This window comes from Procambarus clarkii, chromosome 4 (assembly GCF_040958095.1).
Source record: "Procambarus clarkii isolate CNS0578487 chromosome 4, FALCON_Pclarkii_2.0, whole genome shotgun sequence".
Classification (NCBI taxonomy): domain Eukaryota; kingdom Metazoa; phylum Arthropoda; class Malacostraca; order Decapoda; family Cambaridae; genus Procambarus; species Procambarus clarkii.
The window spans coordinates 43200251-43226239 of NC_091153.1; the positions used below are offsets into that span (position 1 = coordinate 43200251).

At 56.6% G+C, this 25989-nt stretch overlaps 1 protein-coding gene across 1 annotated transcript in view; it reads left to right on the forward strand.

Moving 5' to 3' along the window:
• LOC123750712 (mucin-2-like) overlaps positions 1-25989 on the forward strand; it is an 86137-nt gene that overhangs the window by 34925 nt on the left and 25223 nt on the right. The gene's annotated exons all lie outside the window — the stretch shown is intronic.

Consider the following 25989-nt stretch of genomic DNA (forward strand, 5'->3'; position numbering starts at 1 on the left):
GAATCGTTACAGGTAAGCTGTTCCCCTTCATTGTGTACTGTCCCTTTGGTCTCCTGTCACCTGATCCCATTTCCATAACTTTACATTTACTGGTGTTAAACTCCAGTAGCCATGTGTGTGTGTGTGTGTGTGTGTGTGTGTGTGTGTGTGTGTGTGTGTGTGTGTGTGTGTGTGTGTGTGTGTGTGTGTGTGGGGGTGTGTGGGCGTGTGGGCGTGGACCACACGCGGCGACGACTCGCGACGACTCACGACCCGCCCATCACGGCGACACGCACCTTAACTGATCAATCAGCGCACGACTCTATCCATTAACCTTTTGCAACAAGGCCTTTCATGGCGGCAGACCCCACGGTCCAGCACCACCTCCACCAGGGGGGAACAAGAGGGGGCGGGTCCCCCCTCCTGTGTGTCACAAGGCCCAAGAACTACCGCCATACCAGGGTGAAGAACCACCTTGTCGTCCTTAGCACAGGGGTCAAGTCTAGCACTCTCTGCCCTCAGTGACGCAATTAGATAATCTGAATGTATGACCTGCCAGGTGACTACAATAGATATACTTCATACATATAATCTCTTCCCTTCCCAGGAGAGTATACTTCCTCCCCTCCCACATACTCCAATCTTAAGTCGACCCCCTCCCCCTCACCTTTCCCCTTTCCTTCCCCACCCCCATAACCTCCATTCCTCGCCCTCCAAAACTGGGGAAAGTAGAAGGACTCTCGAAATCAACCACAGGTAAACCAGGTACGGAAGGAGAACCAGATTCGTTCCTACTCCCCACTTCCCCACTTAGGCCCCATCCTCACCATGGATTCGTAGTCCTGAAGTTCCGGGTTCAATCACCGGCGGAGGCGGAAACAAATGGACAGTTTCTTTCACCTTGATGCGCCTGTTCACCTAGCAGTAAATAGGTACCTGGGAGTTAGACAACTGCAACGGGCTGCTTCCTGGGGGTGTATAACAAAAAGGAAGCCTGGTCGAGGACCGGGCCGCGAGGACACTAAGACCCGAAATCATCTCAAGATAACTTCAAGATAACCCTACCAGGGTGTCATTAATGTACATTTCATCTTTGTAAATACACATTAATGACACCATGTAAAAGACACATTGAACACTTTATGTAGGGCAGACGTAAAACTGTCTATGTATGTATGTAAGTTAGATTAGCATTTTAAAAGCACTACAATCACCTTCTGTGGTTGATTGTTCAATAAATCTCTGAACTATATGTTTAACTGATCTCTAACCCTGTCCATGGAGGACAGTAGAAAATGTATATATGCTGGTTAGCATTGTAAATGTCTGGCCACGTCTGTGGTAAAAATAATAATAAAAAAAATAAAAAATAAAAGCCCTACCAGACACCTCCCCCACCCTACCAGACACCTCCCCCACCCTACCAGACACCTCCCCCACCCTGCCAGACACCTCCCCCACCCTGCCAGACACCTCTCCCACCCTACCAGACACCTCCCCCACCCTACCAGACACCTCCCCACCCTACCAGACACCTCCCCCACCCTACCAGACACCTCCCCCACCCTACCAGACACCTCCCCCACCCTACCAGACACCTCCCCCACCCTGCCAGACACCTCCCCCACCCTACCAGACACCTCCCCCACCCTACCAGACACCTCCCCCACCCTGCCAGACACCTCCCCACCCTACCAGACACCTCCCCCACCCTGCCAGACACCTCCTCCACCCTGCCAGACACCTCCCCCACCCTGCCAGACACCTCCCCCACCCTACCAGACACCTCCCCCACCCTGCCAGACACCTCCTCCACCCTGCCAGATACCTCCCCCACCCTACCAGACACCTCCCCCACCCTACCAGACACCTCCCCCACCCTACCAGACACCTCCCCCACCCTGCCAGACACCTCCTCCACCCTGCCAGACACCTCCCCCACCCTACCAGACACCTCCCCCACCCTGCCAGACACCTCCCCCACCCTCCTTTCCTTGTGTTTGCAACAACTGAATCAGAATCAAAATAGTTTTTATCCCTCTCCCTCTCCCCACTGCCTCAACACAGAAATATTTGTCACTTGAAAGGTAAACTGGGGAAGGTCAAAGGCCAGAAGGGAGGGAGGGGAGAAGGGTAGGGGACGGGCAATGTAACGGAGAGGACAAAAATCGAGAGGAGAATGGGGGAGCAGAGAAAGAAGTGAAGAACGAGGGGAATGGGAAATAAACAACACGCTAGGAAGAACGCTGGAGTGGGAAGGTGAGCAAGGAAAGAAAAGGGGAGGGAAGGTAAAATTAATAAGTGTAAGGAGAGAGAGGGAGGGAGGTAGCGAGAGCGAGAGAGAGAGTGAGACAGAGTGAGAGAGTGAGAGAGTGAGAGAGTGAGAGCGAGAGGGAGGGATGGGGTGAGGCAGAGAGCGAGGAGGACAAGAAACAGGTGCCGTCACAAAGGTAATAATTTCAGTCCTGTACGAGGCATTTGTTTACCTGTGTGGCGTCGAGGCGGTGGCGGGCGCATGGCACCCGTCGCCAGGTAATACCTGCCGACTGATACCTGCTGAATACCTGCTTAATACCTGCTGGATACCTGCTGAATACCTGCTGGATACCTGCTGGATACCTGCTTAATACCTGCTGAATACCTGCTGAATACCTGCTTAATACCTGCTTAATACCTGCTGAATACCTGCTGGATACCTGCTGGATACCTGCTGGATACCTGCTTAATACCTGCTGGATACATTTTGGGGAGTACAACACTATTTTGTACATTTTGGGGTACAACAGCCCCTATTTCGTACATTTCCTCAACAGTCGCTATAGTTTCTGGAATTTTGGGATGCCAGGTTGACACGGACCAATTAAGGAGGAACGGACAGGCTACGAGGGCTGCCTGGCGGCGTGCGCGCTCTGGTTAAGCAAATCCCTCCAATTGTGATGCTTATTGAATAGTGAGAATAGTGCGGCCCTCTTAGCCTTCCCGTCTGTACATCCACGTATATTTACCATCGTATCCACTTCCCCCTCTCCACAAGCCGCACCACCTCCCCGTCTCCACACCCCTTCCCTACCTATCTTCACCCCCCCTCCTCCCCGTCTCCACACCCCTCTCCCCATCTCCACACCCCCTCCCTGGCTATCTCCACCCCCCCCTGCCTATCTCCACCCCCCCCCCCCCCGGCCCGTCTCCACATCTTGCCTGCTGGTATTCCAACTTTCCGGTCTCATGAATGTGGAAATCTGGACGTGGAGGCCATCACCTGACGCACCCGAGCATGTGTGTCTCTTGTTTAGGGATAGACGTCATCCACAGGTGGAACGGCGAGGCTCTAGCTCCTGTCCTCCCTGCCAGGTGAAGCTCTAGCTCCTGTCCTCCCTGCCAGGTGAAGCTCTAGCTCCTGTCCTCCCTGCCAGGTGAAGCTCTAGCTCCTGTCCTCCCTGCCAGGTGAAGCTCTAGCTCCTGTCCTCCCTGCCAGGTGAGGCTTTAGCTCCTGTCCTCCCTGCCAGGTGAAGCTCTAGCTCCTGTCCTCCCTGCCAGGTGAAGCTCTAGCTCCTGTCCTCCCTGCCAGGTGAAGCTCTAGCTCCTGTCCTCCCTGCCAGGTGAGGCTTTAGCTCCTGTCCTCCCTGCCAGGTGAAGCTCTAGCTCCTGTCCTCCCTGCCAGGTGAAGCTCTAGCTCCTGTCCTCCCTGCCAGGTGAAGCTCTAGCTCCTGTCCTCCCTGCCAGGTGAAGCTCTAGCTCCTGTCCTCCCTGCCAGGTGAAGCTCTAGCTCCTGTCCTCCCTGCCAGGTGAAGCTCTAGCTCCTGTCCTCCCTGCCAGGTGAAGCTCTAGCTCCTGTCCTCCCTGCCAGGTGAAGCTCTAGCTCCTGTCCTCCCTGCCAGGTGAAGCTCTAGCTCCTGTCCTCCCTGCCAGGTGAAGCTCTAGCTCCTGTCCTCCCTGCCAGGTGAGGCTTTAGCTCCTGTCCTCCCTGCCAGGTGAGGCTTTAGCTCCTGTCCTCCCTGCCAGGTGAAGCTCTAGCTCCTGTCCTCCCCGCCAGGTGAAGCTCTAGCTCCTGTTCTCCCTGCCAGGTGAAGCTCTAGCTCCTGTCCTCCCTGCCAGGTGAAGCTCTAGCTCCTGTCCTCCCTGCCAGGTGAAGCTCTAGCTCCTGTCCTCCCTGCCAGGTGAGGCTCTAGCTCCTGTCCTCCCTGCCAGGTGAAGCTCTAGCTCCTGTCCTCCCTGCCAGGTGAAGCTCTAGCTCCTGTCCTCCCTGCCAGGTGAGGCTTTAGCTCCTGTCCTCCCTGCCAGGTGAAGCTTTAGCTCCTGTCCTCCCTGCCAGGTGAAGCTCTAGCTCCTGTCCTCCCTGCCAGGTGAAGCTCTAGCTCCTGTCCTCCCTGCCAGGTGAAGCTCTAGCTCCTGTCCTCCCTGCCAGGTGAAGCTCTAGCTCCTGTCCTCCCTGCCAGGTGAAGCTCTAGCTCCTGTCCTCCCTGCCAGGTGAAGCTCTAGCTCCTGTCCTCCCTGCCAGGTGAGGCTTTAGCTCCTGTCCTCCCTGCCAGGTGAGGCTCTAGCTCCTGTCCTCCCTGCCAGGTGAGGCTCTAGCTCCTGTCCTCCCCGCCAGGTGAGGCTCTAGCTCCTGTCCTCCCCGCCAGGTGAAGCTCTAGCTCCTGTCCTCCCCGCCAGGTGAAGCTTTAGCTCCTGTCCTCCCTGCCAGGTGAAGCTCTAGCTCCTGTCCTCCCTGCCAGGTGAAGCTTTAGCTCCTGTCCTCCCTGCCAGGTGAAGCTCTAGCTCCTGTCCTCCCCGCCAGGTGAAGCTTTAGCTCCTGTCCTCCCTGCCAGGTGAAGCTCTAGCTCCTGTCCTCCCTGCCAGGTGAAGCTTTAGCTCCTGTCCTCCCTGCCAGGTGAAGCTTTAGCTCCTGTCCTCCTTACATACCTGAAGAGGGTCTCGGGAGTTCTTCTACTCCTCAAGCCCGGCCCGAGGCCAGGCTTGACTTGTGAGGGTCTCAAGGGGCCTCAAGCCCGCCCCTGATTTGTGAGAGTTTGGTCCACCAGGCTGTTACTTGGAGCGGCCCGCAGGCCCACACATCCACCACAGTCCGGTTGGTCTGGCACTTCTTGCAAGAACTTATCTAATTGTTTCTTGAAGATTTCCACCTTTGTTCCAGTAATATTTCTAATATTTCTAATGCTTGCTGGGAGGAAGTTGAACAGCTGTGGACCTCTGTTGTTCAGTGTTCTCTGATTGTGCCTATGGCACCTCTAGTCCTCACTGGCTCTATTCTGCATTTCCATCCGTATCGTTCACTCCAGTATGTTGTTATTTTACTGTGCAAATTTGGGACCTGTCCCTCCAGTATCTTCCATGTGTATCTTATTTTATATCTCTCTCGTCTCCTTTCTATGAGTATATTTTGAGATCCTTGAGATGGTCCCAATAATTTAAGTGCTATATCGCGTGCCGTATATGTTCTCTGTATTCCCTCTATTTCAGAGATCTCTCCTGCTATGAAAGAGGAAGTGAGTATCGAGCAGGACTCAAGACGGGACAGCACCAGTGATTTAAATAGTATTAGCATTGCTGTGAGGTCTCTGGATTTGAACGTTCAAATAATCCATCCTGTCATTTTCCTGGCCGCCGCTATATTTGCTCGGTTATGTTCACTAAATGTCAAGTCGCCAGGTGAGGCTCCAGCTCCTTTTCTCTTTGCCAAGTGAGGATTAGGAAGCACTAGAAGCAGGTGCAAGTATGCAGTGTGAGTGTCAGAAGAAAGTAGAAACAAGTACATCTAAGAGAAAAGGCCAGATTCCAGGCAGAGACGTCATTTTAGGAGGAAGCAAGTAAAAGGAGGCCAAGTTAGGAGGAGACTAAGTTAAGAAGAAGCCAAGTTAGGAGGCTAAGTTAAGAGGAGGCTAAGTTAAGAGGAGTCTAAATTAAGAGGAGACTAAGTTAAGAAGAGCATCAGGATGAAAGAAACTATGCCCATTTGTTTCCACCTCCACCGGGGGATCGAACCCGAAACCTCAGGACTACGAATCCCGAGCGCTGTCCACTCAGCCGTAGGGCCCCTCAAAGCTCATCATCGAAAACGTCTTTATTCCGCGGCTTTCGTTGTTACTAATGCGTCGCATTTCGAATAGATTAATTGATTCCGTAAAAATTGCGACGCATTAAGTGAGAGGACAGGTTACTCTCTCTGGCTCTCTCCCTCTCTCTCTCTCTCTCTCTCTCTCTCTCTCTCTCTCTCTCTCTCTCTCTCTCTCTCTCTCTCTCTCTCTCTCTCTCTCTCTCTCTGTCTCTCTGTCTGTCTGTCTGTCTGTCTTTCTGTCTCTCTCTCTGCACAATAATCCCTTTTATCATTGCCTTCTTTGTTGCTACTTTCTAGTCGTTCTCGTCGTTGAAGTCGTCGTCCTCACTACCCTCCCTCTCCCCGGGGTTGTCGTCACCACCTTCCCACGAGGTCGTCGTCACCTTCCCCCGAGGTCGTCACCACCTTCCCACGAGGTCGTCGTCACCTTCCCACGAGGTCGTCGTCACCTTCCCACGAGGTCGTCGTCACCTTCCCCCGAGGTCGTCACACCACCTTCCCCGCGCGTCGTGTTCATCACCCCCGGCCCCGTAGTCGTCGTGGTCGTCCCTGGTCGTCGTCCTCCTCCCACCTTCGTGTTTACCGCCTATCCAACACATGTCCCTCTGCTATACCCGACAATTTTCAATTTTCTTAATTATAGTTTTCAGGTCCTGAGATTTACATAATTGCCTCCAGTTGGTGTGTGTGTGTAGGAATACCTCCGGCGCCCACACTGACCGAGTTGACGACGCACGCACGCACACGTCCACCGACACAAACACCCATGCGTGCACGCCAAACAGGGTACCCGCCCGCACATATATGTGCACACAAACACATACACATTATTGCGAACACAGCTGCCCGTGCACACAGAAATCTATGCACTTTTCGAGAGCGTTGCAGACATGAAGAGAAAAGCATTTACCTGCGATCACACATACACACACACACATATACAGACTAAGTAATGAGGCGGGACCAAAGAGCCGAAGCTCAACCCCCGTAAGCACAAATAGGTGAGTACACACAAATGGAATGCATTAGGCAGTGATGTGGTGGAGGCTGACTCCATACACAGTTTCAAATGTAGATATGATAGAGCCCAGTAGGCTCAGGAACCTGTACAGCAGTTGATTGACGGTTGAGAGGTGGGACCAAAGAGCCAGAGCTCAACCCCCGCAAACACATCAAGATGAGTACACACACACACACACACACACACACACACACACACACACACACACACACACCCCTAAGGGGCCTGGTAGCCTGGTGGATAGCGCGCAGGACTCGTAATTCTGCGGCGCGGGTTCGATTCCCGCACCTATCTGCAGAAACAGATGGGCAAAGTTTCTTTCACCCTGAATGCCCCCTGTTACCTAGCAGTAAATAGGTACCTACGAGTTCGTCAGCTGTCACGGGCTGCTTCCTGGTGTGTGTGTGTGTGTGTGTGTGTGTGTGTGTGTGTGTGTGTGTGTGTGTGTGTGTGTGTGTGTGTGTGTGTGTGTGTGTGTGTGTGTGGAGAAAAAAATAGTTGTTAGTAAACAGTTGATTGACAGTTGAGAGGCGGGCTTAAAGAGCAAAGCTCAACCCCCGCAAACACACAAACACAACTAGGTGAACACACACACACACACACACACACACACACACACACACACACACACACACACACACACACACACACACACACACACACACACACATATGTAAATGATCTCCCGGAGGGTATCGATTCATTTCTCTCAATGTTTGCGGACGATGCTAAAATTATGAGAAGGATTAAAACAGAAGAGGACTGTTTGAGGCTTCAAGAAGACCTAGACAAGCTGAAGGAATGGTCGAACAAATGGTTGTTAGAGTTTAACCCAACCAAATGTAATGTAATGAAGATAGGTGTAGGGAGCAGGAGGCCAGATACAAGGTATCATCTGGGAGAGGAAATTCTTCAGGAGTCAGAGAAGGAAAAAGACTTGGGGGTTGATATCACGCCAGACCTGTCTCCTGCAGCACATATCAAGCGGATAACATCAGCGGCATATGCCAGGCTGGCCAACATACGAACGGCATTCAGAAACTTGTGTAAAGAATCATTCAGAACTTTGTATACCACATATGTCAGGCCAATCCTGGAGTATGCAGCCCCAGCATGGAGTCCATATCTAGTCAAGGATAAGACTAAACTGGAAAAGGTTCAAAGGTTTGCCACCAGACTAGTACCCGAGCTGAGAGGTATGAGCTACGAGGAGAGACTACGGGAATTAAACCTCACTTCGCTGGAAGACAGAAGAGTTAGGGGGGACATGATCACCACATTCAAGATTCTGAAGGGGATTGATAGGGTAGATAAAGACAGTCTATTTAACACAAGGGGAACACGCACAAGGGGACACAGGTGGAAACTGAGTGCCCAAATGAGCCACAGAGATATTAGAAAAAACTTTTTTAGTGTCAGAGTGGTTGACAAATGGAATGCATTAGGGGGTGATGTGGTGGAGGCTGACTCCATACACAGTTTCAAGTGTAGATATGACAGAGCCCGATAGGCTCAGGAATCTGTACACCTGTTGATTGACGGTTGAGAGGCGGGACCAAAGAGCCAGAGCTCAACCCCCGCAAACACAACTAGGTGAGTACAACTAGGTGAGTACACACACACACACACACACACTGGCCTCTCCCACCACCTCCAATATATGAATGTAAACACTACACACATTCAGTTAACATTTGTATCATTTTTCCTGGCTTGCCACAAAGTTTCCAACCTCAAAACATTCAAAAAATGTCACCCCGGGACAAACACAACATCCCTCACACTACCAACAAAAACATTTTCACGAAGAAACACACACAACTGCGCGCCGTCACTGCCCACTGTGATGCAGAGTGTGCTAACTGGTGGGTGGTGGTAGTGGTGAGTAGTAGAGTGGTGGTGATGTAGGTTGTCCAGAGTAGTAGTTTCAGACTTTCAGTATTGGTGGAAATTGCCGTGAGCGGCAGTACTGGTATCTACAGACTGTGGTGGTCTTCCGTCAGCACGCTACAAGATCCAATCATGTACAGAGGATCAAGGCGTAGATTCTGTTAAGAGAGGCTCGTACTTCCTACCCGGAATTGTAGGAGTAAGTAGAAGATTTGCAGATTTTGCTGAAGGCTGGCAGGCCAGACAGTAGGCCAAGCTTATTGAGAAGGCTGGCAGGCCAGACAGTAGGCCAAGCTTATTGAGAAGGCTGGCAGGCCAGACAGTAGGCCAAGCTTATTGAGAAGGCTGGCAGGCCAGACAGTAGGCCAAGCTTATTGAGAAGGCTGGCAGGCCAGACAGTAGGCCAAGCTTATTGAGAAGGCTGGCAGGCCAGACAGTAGGCCAAGCTTATTGAGAAGGCTGGCAGGCCAGACAGTAGGCCAAGCTTATTGAGAAGGCTGGCAGGCCAGACAGTAGGCCAAGCTTATTGAGAAGGCTGGCAGGCCAGACAGTAGGCCAAGCTAATGGAGTAGGCTGGCAGGCCCAGACAGTAGGCCAAGCTTATTGAGAAGGCTGGCAGGCCAGACAGTAGGCCAAGCTTATTGAGAAGGCTGGCAGGCCAGACAGTAGGCCAAGCTTATTGAGAAGGCTGGCAGGCCAGACAGTAGGCCAAGCTTATTGAGAAGGCTGGCAGGCCAGACAGTAGGCCAAGCTTATTGAGAAGGCTGGCAGGCCAGACAGTAGGCCAAGCTTATTGAGAAGGCTGGCAGGCCAGACAGTAGGCCAAGCTTATTGAGAAGGCTGGCAGGCCAGACAGTAGGCCAAGCTCATGGAGTAGGCTGGCAGGCCCAGACAGAAAACAAACAGTTTTGTTATCCAACAGTTAATGACAGATCCGACAGAATATGACAACAGAGGCGGCGGATCAAGCCAGCAGGGTCAAGACCATCGGGCGGATTATCATATGGATTCCCAGTTCAAAAATGCTTGCAGGTCCACCCCTTCCCCCCCCCCCACCCCCACCAACTCAACTAACGTCTTCTCCCTCTCTTCTCTCACACTCCTCCTCCTCCTCCAATAGGAAGAAAGTTTTCTTCTTGTGTCAAGAGCAACATAGCTTGAGATACACATACGGGGGAATTTTGGCCTTAAAGAAACACGGGTCTTCACATCCCACTATTTCCTTCTTTCCCTAACTTTCTCCCCCACGACCTTTCACTGTAATTATTCTTCCCCACAAACAGCTGTCATCGCCGTGCCGTCAGCACGAGTCTGGAGCTGCGTCAGCAGGCTCCTGACTGCTGCTACAGCTGTGCTCAAAACACAGCTGCTTACAGCAGCTGTGTTTTGAGCTTCTGCCTTCCTACAAACTGTCAAATAACGCATACATAATGAATGAAGTATGCGACCCACTGGCCTGCTGTTGCTGCTACTGCTGTTGCTGCTGTGAACCATTAATGCTGCTGTTGCTGCTACTGCTGTGAACCATTAATGCTGCTGTTGCTGCTCAACAGAGCTGAACTTTGCGTCATAATAATTAAAAGGAACATGATCACGACATATATGTTACTCATCGACATCATCAGGGGTTGACCAAAGACTTTTATATGAAAATTGAAGACTCAAACGAGTTTTGGAGATATTAGAAGAAACTTAGTACCAATGTAAAGTCAAATAAAACTAGCTAGGTAAAAGGGATGATTGGAAACAACGCGGAAGCGTTCGAAAATAGACAGCGGGACCTGATAGACAATTCGAACGAAAATTAAAAAGCTCAGTCAGCACATTGACCATTAATATGTGAAAACATAACGTTCAAGAAGGAATTTACTTGAGCCTGACCAACACGGGACTTGAATCAGATGCAGCTCCACCGTTTCCTGGTGGGGGGCGCACCGTTCTTGTGCCAGGTTAGTCCACTACGGGCTCACCATAGCCCGTGCTACTTGCCCCGCTCCTGTGCCAGGTTAGTCCACTACGGGCTCACCATAGCCCGTGCTACTTGCCCCGCTCCTGTGCCAGGTTAGTCCACTACGGGCTCACCATAGCCCGTGCTACTTGCCCCGCTCCTGTGACAGGTTAGTCCACTACGGGCTCACCATAGCCCGTGCTACTTGCCCCGCTCCTGTGCCAGGTAAGTTACGGGCTCACCATAGCCCGTGCTACTTGCCCCGCTCCTGTGCCAGGTAAGTTACGGGCTCACATAGCCCGTGCTACTTGCCCCGCTCCTGTGCCAGGTTAGTCCACTACGGGCTCACCATAGCCCGTGCTACTTGCCCCGCTCCTGTGACAGGTTAGTCCACTACGGGCTCACCATAGCCCGTGCTACTTGCCCCGCTCCTGTGCCAGGTAAGTTACGGGCTCACCATAGCCCGTGCTACTTGCCCCGCTCCTGTGCCAGGTAAGTTACAGGCTCACTTAGCCCGTGCTACTTGCCCCGCGGCAGTGCCAGGTAAGTTACGGGCTCACCATAGCCCGTGCTACTTGCCCCGCTCCTGTGCCAGGTAAGTTACGGGCTCACATAGCCCGTGCTACTTGCCCCGCGGCAGTGCCAGGTAAGTTACGGGCTCACCATAGCCCGTGCTACTTGCCCCGCGGCAGTGCCAGGTAAGTTACGGGCTCACCATAGCCCGTGCTACTTGTAACTTGTCCCGAGTAGCTAAATCTATAACAACAGCACCACCCTGGTGGGGGGAGGAGGGGAGGGGGTGATGGAGGATGGGGAAGGGGGGGGGGATTGATGGGGAGGGAGATAAAAGAGGGTGTAGCCTGAGCCAGAAGTCAGGCCAGTGAGCACAGAGGCATTAAATCATCACATTCCCACCCAACACTCACCACCATGCTGGTTCTTACCGAATAAAACACCTGAGAGCTGAACGGTTAAACAACCACCTGACAAACGACTTGTGCATGTGTTCGGACACCTGCAGGTATTAACCCTATCATAAAAAGGAGAGTATTTACGTCATGGAGATAAGCGGGAACTGGTCATACACGAGTCTTGGAGGCTGGTGGTGGTGGTGGTGGTGGTGGTCGTGGGGAGGCTGGTGGTGGTGGTGGTGGTGGTGGTCGTGGGGAGGCTGGTGGTGGTGGTGGTCGTCGTGGGGAGGCTGGTGGTGGTGGTCGTGGGGAGGCTGGTGGTGGTGGTGGTCGTGGGGAGGCTGGGTGGTGGTGGTGGTCGTGGGGAGGCTGGTGGTGGTGGTGGTCGTCGTGGGGAGGCTGGTGGTGGTGGTCGTGGGGAGGCTGGTGGTGGTGGTGGTGGTGGTCGTGGTGGTGGTGGCCGTGGGGAGGCTGGTGGTGGGGGTGGTCGTGGGGAGGCTGGTGGTGGTGGTGGTCGTCGTGGGGAGGCTGGTGGTGGTGGTGGTCGTCGTGGGGAGGCTGGTGGTGGTGGTCGTGGGGAGGCTGGTGGTGGTGGTGGTCGTGGGGAGGCTGGTGGTGGTGGTGGTCGTCGTGGGGAGGCTGGTGGTGGTGGTCGTGGGGAGGCTGGTGGTGGTGGTGGTCGTGGGGAGGCTGGTGGTGGTGGTGGTGGTCGTGGGGAGGCTGGGTGGTGGTGGTGGTCGTGGGGAGGCTGGTGGTGGTGGTGGTCGTGGGGAGGCTGGTGGTGGTGGTGGTGGTCGTGGGGAGGCTGGGTGGTGGTGGTGGTCGTGGGGAGGCTGGTGGTGGGGGTGGTCGTGGGGAGGCTGGTGGTGGTGGTGGTCGTCGTGGGGAGGCTGGTGGTGGTGGTGGTCGTCGTGGGGAGGCTGGTGGTGGTGGTCGTGGGGAGGCTGGTGGTGGTGGTGGTCGTGGGGAGGCTGGTGGTGGTGGTGGTCGTCGTGGGGAGGCTGGTGGTGGTGGTCGTGGGGAGGCTGGTGGTGGTGGTGGTCGTGGGGAGGCTGGTGGTGGTGGTGGTGGTCGTGGGGAGGCTGGTGGTGGTGGTGGTCGTGGGGAGGCTGGTGGTGGTGGTCGTGGGGAGGCTGGTGGTGGTGGTGGTCGTGGGGAGGCTGGTGGTGGTGGTGGTGGTCGTGGGGAGGCTGGTGGTGGTGGTGGTGGTCGTGGGGAGGCTGGTGGTGGTGGTGGTCGTGGGGAGGCTGGTGGTGGTGGTGGTGGTCGTGGGGAGGCTGGTGGTGGTGGTGGTCGTGGGGAGGCTGGTGGTGGTGGTGGTGGTCGTGGGGAGGCTGGTGGTGGTGGTGGTGGTCGTGGGGAGGCTGGTGGTGGTGGTGGTCGTGGGGAGGCTGGTGGTGGTGGTGGTCGTGGGGAGGCTGGGTGGTGGTGGTGGTCGTGGGGAGGCTGGTGGTGGTGGTCGTGGGGAGGCTGGTGGTGGTGGTGGTCGTGGGGAGGCTGGTGGTGGTGGTGGTCGTGGGGAGGCTGGGTGGTGGTGGTGGTCGTGAGGAGGCTGGTGGTGGTGGTCGTGGGGAGGCTGGTGGTGGTGGTGGTCGTGGGGAGGCTGGTGGTGGTGGTGGGGGTGGTCGTGGGGATGCTGGTGGTGGTGGTCGTGGGGAGGCTGGTGGTGGTGGTGGTCGTGGGGAGGCTGGTGGTGGTGGTGGATGTGGGGAGGCTGGTGGTGGGGGTGGTCGTGGGGAGGCTGGTGGTGGTGGTCGTGGGGAGGCTGGTGGTGGGTGGTGGTCGTGGGGAGGCTGGTGGTGGTGGTGGGTCGTGGGGAGGCTGGTGGTGGGGTGGTCGTGGGGAGGCTGGTGGTGGTGGTGGTCGTGGGGAGGCTGGGTGGTGGTTGTGGGAGTGGTCGTGGGGAGGGCTTGGTGGGTGGTGGTGGTCGTGGGGGAGGCTGGTGGTGGGGGTGGTCGTGGGAGGCTGGTGGTGGTGGTCGTGGGGAGCTGGTGGGTGGTGGTGGTCGTGGGGAGGCTGGTGGTGGTGGTGTGTCGTGGGGAGGCTGGTGGTGGTGGTGGTCGTGGGGAGGCTGGTGGTGGTGGTGGTCGTGGGGAGGCTGGTGGTGGGGGTGGTCGTGGGGAGGCTGGTGGGTGGTGGTCGTGGGGAGGCTGGTGGGGTGGTGGTCGTGGGGAGGCTGGTGGTGGTGGTCGTGGGGAGTGCTGGTGGTGGTGGTGGTCGTGGGGGAGGCTGGTGGTGGTGGTGGTCGTGGGGAGGCTGGTGTGTGGTGGGGGTGGTCGTGGGGAGGCTGGGTGGTGGGGGGTGGTCGTGGGGAGGCTGGTGGTGGTGGTGGTCGTGGGGAGGCTGGTGGTGGTGGTCGTGGGAGGCTGTGGTGGTGGTGGTCGTGGGAGGCTGGGTGGTGGGGGTGGCGTGGGGAGCTGGTGGTGGTGGTGGTCGGCGGGGAGGCTGGGTGGTGGTGGTGGTCGTGGGGGAGGCTGGTGGTGGTGGTCGTGGGGAGGCTGGTGGTGGTGGTGGTCGTGGGAGGCTGGTGTGGGGGTGGTCGTGGGGAGGCTGGTGGTGGTGGTGGGGAGTGGTCGTGGGGAGGCTGGTGGTGGTGGTGGTCGTGGGGAGGCTGGTGGTGGTGTGGTCGTGGGGAGGCTGGTGGTGGTGGTGGTCGTGGGGAGGCTGGTGTGGTGGTCGTGGGGAGGCTGGTGGTGGTGGTGGTCGTGGGGAGGCTGGTGGTGGTGGTGTCGTGGGGAGGCTGGTGGTGGTGGTCGTGGGGGGCTGGTGGTGGTGGTGGCTGGTGGTGGTGGTGGTGGTCGTGGGGGAGGCTGGTGGTGGTGGTGGTCGTGGGGAGGCTGGTGGTGGTGGTGTGGTCGTGGGGAGGCTGGTGGTGGTGTGGTCGTGGGGAGGCTGGTGGTGGTGGTGGTCGTGGGGAGGCTGGTGGTGGTGGTGGTCGTGGGGAGGGCTGGTGGTGGTGGTGGTCGTGGGGAGGCTGGTGGTGGTGGTCGTGGGAGGCTGGTGGTGGTGGTGGTCGTGGGGAGGCTGGTGGGTGGTGGTGGTCGTGGGGAGGCTGGTGGTGGTGGTGGTCGTGGGGAGGCTGGTGGTGGTGGTGGTCGTGGGGAGGCTGGTGGTGGGGTGGTCGTGGGGAGGCTGGTGGTGGTGGTGGTCGTGGGGAGGCTGGTGGTGGTGGTGGTCGTGGGGAGGCTGGTGGTGGTGGTGGTCGTGGGGAGGCTGGTGGTGGTGGTGGTCGTGGGGAGGCTGGTGGTGGTGTGGTCGTGGGGAGGCTGGTGGTGGTGTGGTCGTGGGGAGGCTGGTGGTGTGGTGGTCGTGGGGAGGCTGGTGGTGGTGGTGGTCGTGGGGAGGCTGGTGGTGGTGGTGGTCGTGGGGAGGCTGGGTGGTGGTGGTGGTCGTGGGGAGGCTGGTGGTGGTGGTCGTGGGGAGGCTGGTGGTGGGTGGTCGTGGGGAGGCTGGTGGTGGGTGGTGGTCGTGGGAGGCTGGGTGGTGGTGGTGGTCGTGGGGAGGCTGGTGGTGGTGGTGGTCGTGGGGAGGCTGGTGGTGGGTGGTCGTGGGGAGGCTGGTGGTGGTGGTGGTCGTGGGGAGGCTGGTGGTGGTGGTGGTCGTGGGGAGGCTGGTGGTGGTGGGTGGTCGTGGGGAGGCTGGTGGTGGTGGTGGTGGTCGTGGGGAGGCTGGTGGTGGTGGTGGTCGTGGGAGGCTGGTGGTGGTGGTGGTCGTGGGGAGGCTGGTGGTGGTGGTGGTCGTGGGGAGGCTGGTGGTGGTGGTGGTCGTGGGGAGGCTGGTGGTGGTGGTGGTCGTGGGGAGGCTGGTGGTGGTGGTGGTCGTGGGGAGGCTGGTGGTGGTGGTGTGGGGAGGCTGGTGGTGGTGGTGGTCGTGGGGAGGCTGGTGGTGGTGGTCGTGGGGAGGCTGGTGGTGGTGGTGGTGGTCGTGGGGAGGCTGGTGGTGGTGGTGGTCGTGGGGAGGCTGGTGGTGGTGGTGGTCGTGGGGAGGCTGGTGGTGGTGGTGGTCGTGGGGAGGCTGGTGGTGGTGGTGGTCGTGGGGAGGCTGGTGGTGGTGGTCGTGGGGAGGCTGGTGGTGGTGGTGGGTCGTGGGAGGCTGGTGGTGTGGTGGTCGTGGGGAGGCTGGTGGTGGTGGTGGTCGTGGGGAGGCTGGTGGTGGTGGTCGTGGGGAGGCTGGTGGTGGTGGGGTGGTCGTGGGGAGGCTGGTGGGTGGTGGTGGTCGTGGGGAGGCTGGTGGTGGTGGTGGTGGTCGTGGGGAGGCTGGTGGTGGTGGTGGTCGTGGGGAGGCTGGTGGTGGTGGTGGTCGTGGGGAGGCTGGTGGTGGTGGTGGTCGTGGGGAGGCTGGTGGTGGTGGTGGTCGTGGGGAGGCTGGTGGTGGTGGTGGTCGTGGGGAGGCTGGTGGTGGTGGTCGTGGGGAGGCTGGTGGTGGTGGTGGTGGTCGTGGGGAGGCTGGTGGTGGTGGTGGTCGTGGGGAGGCTGGGTGGTGGTGGTGGTCGTGGGGAGGCTGGTGGTGTGGTGGTCGTGGGGAGGCTGGTGGTGGTGGTGGTCGTGGGGAGGCTGGTGGTGGTGGTCGTGGGGAGGCTGGTGGTGGTGGTGGTCGTGGGGAGGCTGGTGGTGGTGGTGGTCGTGGGGAGGCTGGTGGTGGTGGTGGTCGTGGGGAGGCTGGTGGTGGTGGTCGTGGGGAGGCTGGTGGTGGTGGTGGTCGTGGGGAGGCTGGTGGTGGTGGTGGTCGTGGGGAGGCTGGTGGTGGTGGTGGTCGTGGGGAGGCTGGTGGTGGTGGTGGTCGTGGGGAGGCTGGTGGTGGTGGTGGTCGTGGGGAGGCTGGTGGTGGTGGTGGTCGTGGGGAGGCTGGTGGTGGTGGTGGTCGTGGGGAGGCTGGTGGTGGTGGTGGTCGTGGGGAGGCTGGTGGTGGTGGTGGTCGTGGGGAGGCTGGTGGTGGTGGTGGTCGTGGGGAGGCTGGTGGTGGTGGTGGTCGTGGGGAGGCTGGTGGTGGTGGTGGTCGTGGGAGGCTGGTGGTGGTGTGGTCGTGGGGAGGCTGGTGGTGGTGGTGGTCGTGGGGAGGCTGGTGGTGGTGGTGGTCGTGGGGAGGCTGGTGGTGGGGGTGGTCGTGGGGAGGCTGGGGTGGGTGGTTGGCTGTGTGGTCGTGGGGAGGCTGGTGGTGGTGGTGGTGGTCGTGGGGAGGCTGGTGGTGGTGGTGGTCGTGGGGAGGCTGGTGGTGGTGGTGGTGGTCGTGGGGAGGCTGGGTGGTGGTGGTGGTGGTGGGGAGGCTGGTGGTGGTGGTGGTCGTGGGGAGGCTGGTGGTGGTGGTGGTCGTGGGGAGGCTGGTGGTGGTGGTGGTCGTGGGGAGGCTGGTGGTGGTGGTCGTGGGGAGGCTGGTGGTGGTGGTGGTCGTGGGGAGGCTGGTGGTGGTGGTGGTGGTCGTGGGGAGGCTGGTGGTGGTGGTGGTCGTGGGGAGGCTGGTGGTGGTGGTGGTGGTCGTGGGGAGGCTGGTGGTGGTGGTGGTGGTCGTGGGGAGGCTGGTGGTGGTGGTGGTGGTCGTGGGGAGGCTGGTGGTGGTGGTGGTGGTCGTGGGGAGGCTGGTGGTGGTGGTGGTGGTCGTGGGGAGGCTGGTGGTGGTGGTCGTGGGGAGGCTGGGTGGTGGTGGTGGTGGTGGGGAGGCTGGTGGTGGTGGTGGTCGTGGGGAGGCTGGGTGGTGGTGGTGGTCGTGGGGAGGCTGGTGGTGGTGGTGGTCGTGGGGAGGCTGGTGGTGGTGGTGGTCGTGGGGAGGCTGGTGGTGGTGGTCGTGGGGAGGCTGGGTGGTGGTGGTGGTCGTGGGGAGGCTGGTGGTGGTGGTCGTGGGGAGGCTGGTGGTGGTGGTGGTCGTGGGGAGGCTGGTGGTGGTGGTGGTCGTGGGGAGGCTGGTGGTGGTGGTGGTCGTGGGGAGGCTGGGTGGTGGTGGTGGTGGTGGTCGTGGGGAGGCTGGTGGTGGTGGTCGTGGGGAGGCTGGTGGTGGTGGTGGTCGTGGGAAGGCTGGTGGTGGTGGTGGTGGTCGTGGGGAGGCTGGGTGGTGGTGGTGGTCGTGGGGAGGCTGGTGGTGGTGGTGGTCGTGGGGAGGATGGTGGTGGTGGTGGTCGTGGGGAGGCTGGTGGTGGTGGTGGTCGTGGGGAGGCTGGTGGTGGTGGTCGTGGGGAGGCTGGTGGTGGTGGTGGTCGTGGGGAGGATGGTGGTGGTGGTGGTCGTGGGGAGGCTGGTGGTGGTCGTCGTGGGGAGGCTGGGTGGTGGTGGTGGTCGTGGGGAGGCTGGTGGTGGTGGTGGTCGTGGGGAGGCTGGTGGTGGTGGTGGTCGTGGGGAGGCTGGTGGTGGGGGTGGTCGTGGGGAGGCTGGTGGTGGTGGTGGTCGTGGGGAGGCTGGTGGTGGTGGTGGTCGTGGGGAGGCTGGTGGTGGTGGTGGTCGTGGGGAGGCTGGTGGTGGTGGTGGTCGTGGGGAGGCTGGTGGTGGTGGTGGTCGTGGGGAGGCTGGGTGGTGGTGGTGGTCGTGGGGAGGCTGGTGGTGGTGGTCGTGGGGAGGCTGGTGGTGGTGGTGGTCGTGGGGAGGCTGGTGGTGGTGGTGGTCGTTGGGAGGCTGGTGGTGGTGGTGGTCGTGGGGAGGCTGGTGGTGGTGGTCGTGGGGAGGCTGGTGGTGGTGGTGGTCGTGGGGAGGCTGGGTGGTGGTGGTGGTCGTGGGGAGGCTGGTGGTGGTGGTCGTGGGGAGGCTGCTGGTGGTGGTGGTCGTGGGGAGGCTGGTGGTGGTCGTGGTCGTGGGGAGGCTGGTGGTGGTGGTGGTCGTGGGGAGGCTGGTGGTGGTGGTGGTCGTGGGGAGGCTGGTGGTGGTGGTGGTCGTGGGGAGGCTGGTGGTGGTGGTGGTCGTGGGGAGGCTGGTGGTGGTGGTCGTGGGGAGGCTGGTGGTGGTGGTCGTGGGGAGGCTGGTGGTGGTGGTGGTCGTGGGGAGGCTGGTGGTGGTGGTGGTCGTGGGGAGGCTGGTGGTGGTGGTCGTGGGGAGGCTGGTGGTGGTGGTGGTCGTGGGGAGGCTGGTGGTGGTGGTGGTCGTGGGGAGGCTGGTGGTGGTGGTCGTGGGGAGGCTGGTGGTGGTGGTCGTGGGGAGGCTGGTGGTGGTGGTCGTGGGGAGGCTGGTGGTGGTGGTGGTCGTGAGGAGGCTGGTGGTGGTGGTGGTGGTCGTGGGGAGTGTCGGAAAATCCGACACCATTTAATAATCATACAGATAATAGCTGTGTTGAATAAACAAGTTAACCATAGAAAACGTAACTTGTAGTGGAATTACCGTCTAAAGAAAACGGGATATCATCACCACATACTATTATAATTCACCACCTATTATGGTGGGAATTATTCTTAAATACATTAGTCTTTGGACTTTACCATCATAAAAACATCTTATATAAATTAACTTAATTATCAATATTAAAGTAGAGTAAATGTGACCCTTCTATCACTTTCTGAAATCTGGACAAAGTAGGCCAGGCGTCAGTGGGGAAGGAGGGCAGCCGTTGTTATACGAGACCAGAGGCTCACACGGGAGCAAATTCGGCTCCTGTTAATTTTACTTGGACGTAGTGTTATGGATACCAAAGGTGTACCATCTGTCAACACGCTGTCAACAAATCAAGTTAAGTGTTCTTTCCGAAACCCATTATTTATCATTAGTGGCCATTAATGTCATTATATAGGGTGACCCGGTTAGATCACATGGAAGCCTCAAACTAAAGGTAATTAAGCCAGGTCTTCATGTTCCATGTACTGTTTTCTCTGATATACTTGTCATATATAGGATTCTGGCTTCACAGCTAGCGCACTTTTGACAGGTCAAGACGAGGATGCAAGATTATGTGCACCAGTTACTGGGTGATAGAAGCTACCTCAAAGAGGATAATTTGGTGTCTACACTCTAGTTATACCTGGTGGACTAACCTGCTGTACTATAAGAGAAGGAACCTTTTCAATGTATGTAGTTACTGTAGTTTGATTGGCTGCATACATATAAATATAAACCCCCCTAATGTGTAGAGGATCGATTTGTGAGATTATAAGATTATTGCAGAAATACAGTCCACTCATTATTATACAAATTGCTATCGAAGTATATAAATTAACGTAAATATAAATTCATATAAATTAAATAAATATAAATCTCACAGGTCGGTTCCCACAGGGAGGCTGGTGGTGGTGGTGGTCGTGGGGAGGCTGGTGGTGGTGGTGGTGGTCGTGGGGAGGCTGGGTGGTGGTGGTGGTCGTGGGGAGGCTGGTGGTGGTGGTGGTCGTGGGGAGGATGGTGGTGGTGGTGGTCGTGGGGAGGATGGTGGTGGTGGTGGTCGTGGGGAGGCTGGTGGTGGTGGTGGTCGTGGGGAGGATGGTGGTGGTGGTGGTCGTGGGGAGGCTGGTGGTGGTCGTCGTGGGGAGGCTGGGTGGTGGTGGTGGTCGTGGGGAGGCTGGTGGTGGTGGTCGTGGGGAGGCTGGTGGTGGTGGTGGTCGTGGGGAGGCTGGTGGTGGTGGTGGTCGTGGGGAGGCTGGTGGTGGTGGTGGTCGTGGGGAGGCTGGTGGTGGTGGTCGTGGGGAGGCTGGTGGTGGTGGTGGTGGTCGTGGGGAGGCTGGTGGTGGTGGTGGTCGTGGGGAGGCTGGTGGTGGTCGTGGGGAGGCTGGTGGTGGTGGTGGTCGTGGGGAGGCTGGTGGTGGTGGTGGTCGTGGGGAGGCTGGTGGTGGTGGTCGTGGGGAGGCTGGTGGTGGTGGTGGTCGTGGGGAGGCTGGTGGTAGTGGTCGTGGGGAGGCTGGTGGTGGTGGTCGTGGGGAGGCTGGTGGTGGTGGTGGTCGTGGGGAGGCTGGTGGTGGTGGTGGTCGTGGGGAGGCTGGTGGTAGTGGTCGTGGGGAGGCTGGTGGTCGTGGGGAGGCTGGTGGTGGGGGTGGTCGTGGGGAGGCTGGTGGTGGTGGTGGTCGTGGGGAGGCTGGGTGGTGGTGGTGGTCGTGGGGAGGCTGGGTAGTGGTGGTCGTGGGGAGGCTGGTGGTGGTCGTGGGGAGGCTGGTGGTAGTGGTCGTAGGGAGGCTGGTGGTAGTGGTCGTAGGGAGGCTGGTGGTAGTGGTCGTGGGGAGGCTGGCGGTGGTCGTGGGTCGGCTGGTGGTGGTGGTCGTGGGTCGTCAGAGTGGTCGCTGGGAGAGACTACGGCGGTAAGAGCTCCACAATGCGACAGGTACAAGCAGAGACCCTGATATTCATCTTGGTCCCCTTGATGTGCGGGCGAGCTCTGCTCTCCACCCCAACACTCTCCTCTCTCTCTAGGTCACACACAGGGGCCTTTCTTGGGGCTTAGAAAGCAACATATTATATATACGTGGATCCTGTAGCACAGTGGTCTTCGAGACAATCGACTTGAAAATGGTCCAGGACGGACCAAAACGTCTTCGTCTCTTCATCTTCTGGTCAACAGCCAAAGCGGATGTCCCTCGTATGGGTGGAGAAGGATAGGGGGGTAGTGGGTGGGAAGTGGGTCGTGAGTGGGTGGGTATGGGGCATAGACACTCAGGTGGAATGGTGATCCACCTGTGACAACCGTACTACCCAAACGGAACATCTCAAAGTGTATCACACCAGGGGCCAAATTCACGAAGCAGTTACGCAAGCATTTACGAACCTGTCCATCTTTTCTCAATCTTTGGCGGCTTTGTTTACAATTATTAAACAGTTAATGAGCTCCGAAGCACCAGGAGGCTGTTAATAACAATAACAACAGTTGATTGGCAAGTTTTCATGCTTGTAAACTGTTTAATAAATGTAACCAAAGCCGTCAAAGATTGAGGAAAGGTGTACACGTTCGTAAGTGCTTGCGTAACTGCTTCGTGAATCTGGCCCCAGAGCTTAGCCCCTTATATAATTTGGAACATAATCCACTAATTAATATGTAATCACCACCTGGATTGTAAAATTTAATTGCCGTTGAACTGATTTTCTGAGTATTTACCTGTAAATGATTTCGAGGGTTATTTTGCTTCTGCTACCGGGTCTGACCTGCGTTAAACAGGAAGCTTGATAACACACCTATTTAGGGGACCTGATCAACTGCGAAAGGTGGTTCTTACGTCGGAGTGCGTGCGGCGATCACCAATAGTCTTATTGATCAGGCGGTCAACCAGGATCAGAATGACCGTGAGAGTGGTGACTCCCTATGGGGTAGGGGGTTGTGCTCCCGGAGAGAGAGGAAGTCATTCGCTGGTGAGTTGATTATAATGCTCTGCACTTAATTAATTTCCCCTCCTCTGTGTTGGACAAACTTGAAGTAATACAGAACGAGGCCATGAGGATAATTCTTGGTGCCCCAAGATGCACAAGAATCATCAACATGAGGGAAGAACTGAAGTTTCCAACCATACTAGAGAGAATAATGCAAGTTAACACTACCTTCTGTCTTAAAGTCATGAGAGATCCTACATCTCCTACATTGCTCAGAGACAAATTATTTAGTGCTGTTAACACCCTTTTGACTGGTGCCGACATACCAACTCACTCCTTTTATGATAATTGGCTGAGAAACAATGCTTACAATCTCATTAAACTTAACATTCCTTTTAAGTGCAATCTACCAGTCTCTGATATTCCTCTTTATCTGTACCCCACCATTCAAGTATCATACACACCTGTCACCAAGAAAGATAATGAGAATCTTGCTCTACTCAAAGCTGTCACTCTTGAAACAATTGCCTCCTCCATCGAGAGTCTAAGATCTCACGAGCACTGTGTCTACACCGACGGCTCAGTCCAGTCTTCTACTGGACGGACTGCAGCGGCATGTAGGTTCTATAGAAATAATATTTGCACAAAGTCTGTCAGTGTCAGGCTAAACAACTGGCTGACCTCCACACAAGCAGAACTAGCAGCATTACATTTAGCAACCAGCACATTAAAAAATATTGGAGGAGGAATAATATTCTGCGATTCAAAGTCTGCTCTTCAAGCAATCGAAAACTTCTCTTGGAAGATCGACAGCAAGAACCTCATACTCCCAATTATAAATGACCTAATTGATGCACAGAGTAAAGGGTCTCGAATTTCCTTTGTATGGATACCTTCACACATAAATATAACCCATCATAATGAGACAGACATTGCAGCCAAATTAGCGTGTAACAAGTTTGAAGTTGAATTAGATCTAGGTATCCCTATCTCTGCTGTCAAAACTGTATTGGTCCAAACATTCAGATCTGATAGGAAAGAACTTACTGACTCCCAACGACCTGAAAGTACTAGTATAAAAAGCTATGATTTGTTCAGATCTGAAACCTACATCTATGGACAGCACAAAACGTCCACTAGACTGTGCGACACAGTGGTTGCAAGGATCAGGTTGGGTTACCGTTACCTGTGGCAGGTGGCTGCAGGTGACGGGTCTCCCAATCCTGAGCACTCCAGTTGCAAACTCTGTGAGCAGGAACTACGGCATGATCTCCCGCACTACATCACTGAATGCCCAATTATTAGACCTTTCAGACCAGTTGGCATGAGGTACCTGGAGCTTTGCAATTACTTTATTCACTCTCGTATTCTTGAAGATATCCTCACAGTATACCCAAAATTTGCCAGTGCAGGCTATTAAACACATGACTCTGTATGACTAACCATCCTGCGAGATGGGGACTTGTATTACCACTGCTACCTTATTCAATCTTGTGTTGTTGATATCCTCAAAATGCATCCGGAGTCTGCCAGTGCAGACCGCTAATCACATGCCTCTGTATGACTAACCATCCTGTGTGATGGGGATTTTATAGCATCACCTAGTTAGTTTTTTTTTTTGACACACTGTACTCCACTTCATATAGTCTAGGGTAGCTGCACTAATGCAGATGTACCTAATATGTTAATAAAAAAAAAAAAAAAGGAAATCCCTCGTGGGAAGATGGAGAGAAGGAAGCGTCCACGCGAGTAACGAGTACCCCCGCGAAGAGAGAGGAGGTGGTCCACCTTCCCCCCCCCCTCCCCGCCGCGAGACCTGCCGCTGCCCTCCATGCTGGTGGGCTGCCTTCCACAATGACAGCTGCTGCCCACCAACACCTGCAACTCCCTATCGACTCAAAACCACCACCCCAACCAAAGTTAAATACGGGCTCGCCATAGCCCGTGCTACTTGGAACTTTTTGTCCCGGGTAGCGAATCTTTAACAACAAACAACCCCAACCCGCAGCCCACTCCCCCTGCAGAGCCAACCCCAAGCCTTCTCTCCTCTCCAGTACAAGCTAATTACCTCGCACTGTTCTCTCCCCCAGACTCGGGACCCTTCCCTAGCTAATTACTTTACCGTCAGAATACAGTATTCCTGAAACAATACAATCCCCCCCCCTTCTTCCCCACATGATAAAGCCAATTTCCCCACCCTGAGAGACCAATCACCTTCCTAATAAACCCATTCCCTCCTGGAGAGCCAATGCCCTGGCCAATAGAAGGAGGGGGGGGGGGGGATAGTTGAAGTGGGTTGGGTACTCACCACATCCCCCGTAACTACCCCTGTGGGTTCCCCCTCCAACCCTACCCGAGCAACAGCAGGTGAAGCAGGACTTCTCTCTCTCTCCACTTGGTAAATCTGGCCTTCTACTCCACGATGGCAGGCAACATAGGCCGCGGTTATGCTAAGATATCTTTTAAGCATGTAAATTATACATTTGCTTCTTTTTACAATTCATTAACATCCTCATTTCACGTAACCCACAAGGCCATGACTCAAGGTGATTAGCCCTTGGGCGGGGAGGCAATAAGGCTGATGAGAACGCCAACCCAGAGAAGGGAAAATGCGCCCAATATAAATAAACAAACTTGAGCGTTATTGCTTACGATAATTGGTGGTTGTGAGGCAAAGAAGGACTCAGCGTCTTAACTACGTCGCGTCCTTGTGGGCCCCCAAGACGCCAGCACCCACCTCCTCAACCCACTCCTCAGTTTTGTCATACAATTGTCCCATTATTTTAATGAGATTTACATAAAATCCTGACCTTACGACGCGTGATAATCATTCATGAAGATGCACACATTATTCTGCCCCAAGGAGGAGGGAGAGGCAAGGTGCCCAGGCCAGGTCACACATGACGGGTAATGGAAGAGGTTCGCTTACCTTACAACCCTTCTCAACCTCTACACTGAGAACCCTGCCATGTCCCTCGGCCGACCTGTCCTCCCTACTCTCACCTGGCCCTCGGCCGACTTGTCCCCTCCCCCCTACTCTCACCTGGCCCTCGGCCACGCTCCACAGCGGCACCGGGAGGACTCTGACACTGAGGGCCAACACTGCTGGCCGGCTAGTACTTCACAAGCCCGGGGTGGACAAACACAAGTCAAGCAGAGGCCATGTTAGTTTTACCACGGCCACAACCAGCTAATCTAATTTTCACTAATTGCAGGTTTGCGGTAGCCCGCGGCCTGCTCCCGGCCGCTGACCGCCAACCTGTAGCCTGCACCACTTGTCTATCAGCGACAGCTTTACCCACCTGGCCACGGCTAAGAGGTCTAGGGAAGGCGGGGAGGTCTAGGGAAGGCGGGGAGGTCTAGGGAAGGCGGGGAGGTCTAGGGAAGGCGGCGAGGTCTAGGGAAGGCGGGGAGGTCTAGGGAAGGCGGGGAGGTCTAGGGAAGGCGGCGAGGTCTAGGGAAGGCGGGGAGGTCTAGGGAAGGCGGGGAGGTCTAGGGAAGGCGGGGAGGTCTAGGGAAGGCGGGGAGGTCTAGGGAAGGCGGGGAGGTCTAGGGAAGGCGGGGAGGTCTAGGGAAGGCGGGGAGGTCTAGGGAAGGCGGGGAAGTATCGGGACTACCACAGGTCAAGGGCGGCCAAGGCTCTAAACAGAAGCAGTCTGCCAACATAGCGAGTGATATTAACTAATCGAACGATGCATGTAACTTCGATCCAATACGCACTCGACACACCACCAGTGTTCGTAATTAAAGAAATCCCCTCACCATGAAAAAAGATATACAAGTTTCTGGGAGTTCTTCTACTCCCCAAGCCCGGCAAGGGGCCAGACTTGCCTTGTGAGAGTTTGGTCCACCAGGCTGTTGCTTGGAGCGACCCGCAGGCCCACATATCCACCACATGAGACAGATGTACTCACCTAGTTGTGTTTGCGGGGGTTGAGCTCTGGCTCTTTGGTCCCGCCTAGAATGTATGTGAATGCATGTGTGTGTATATATGTATG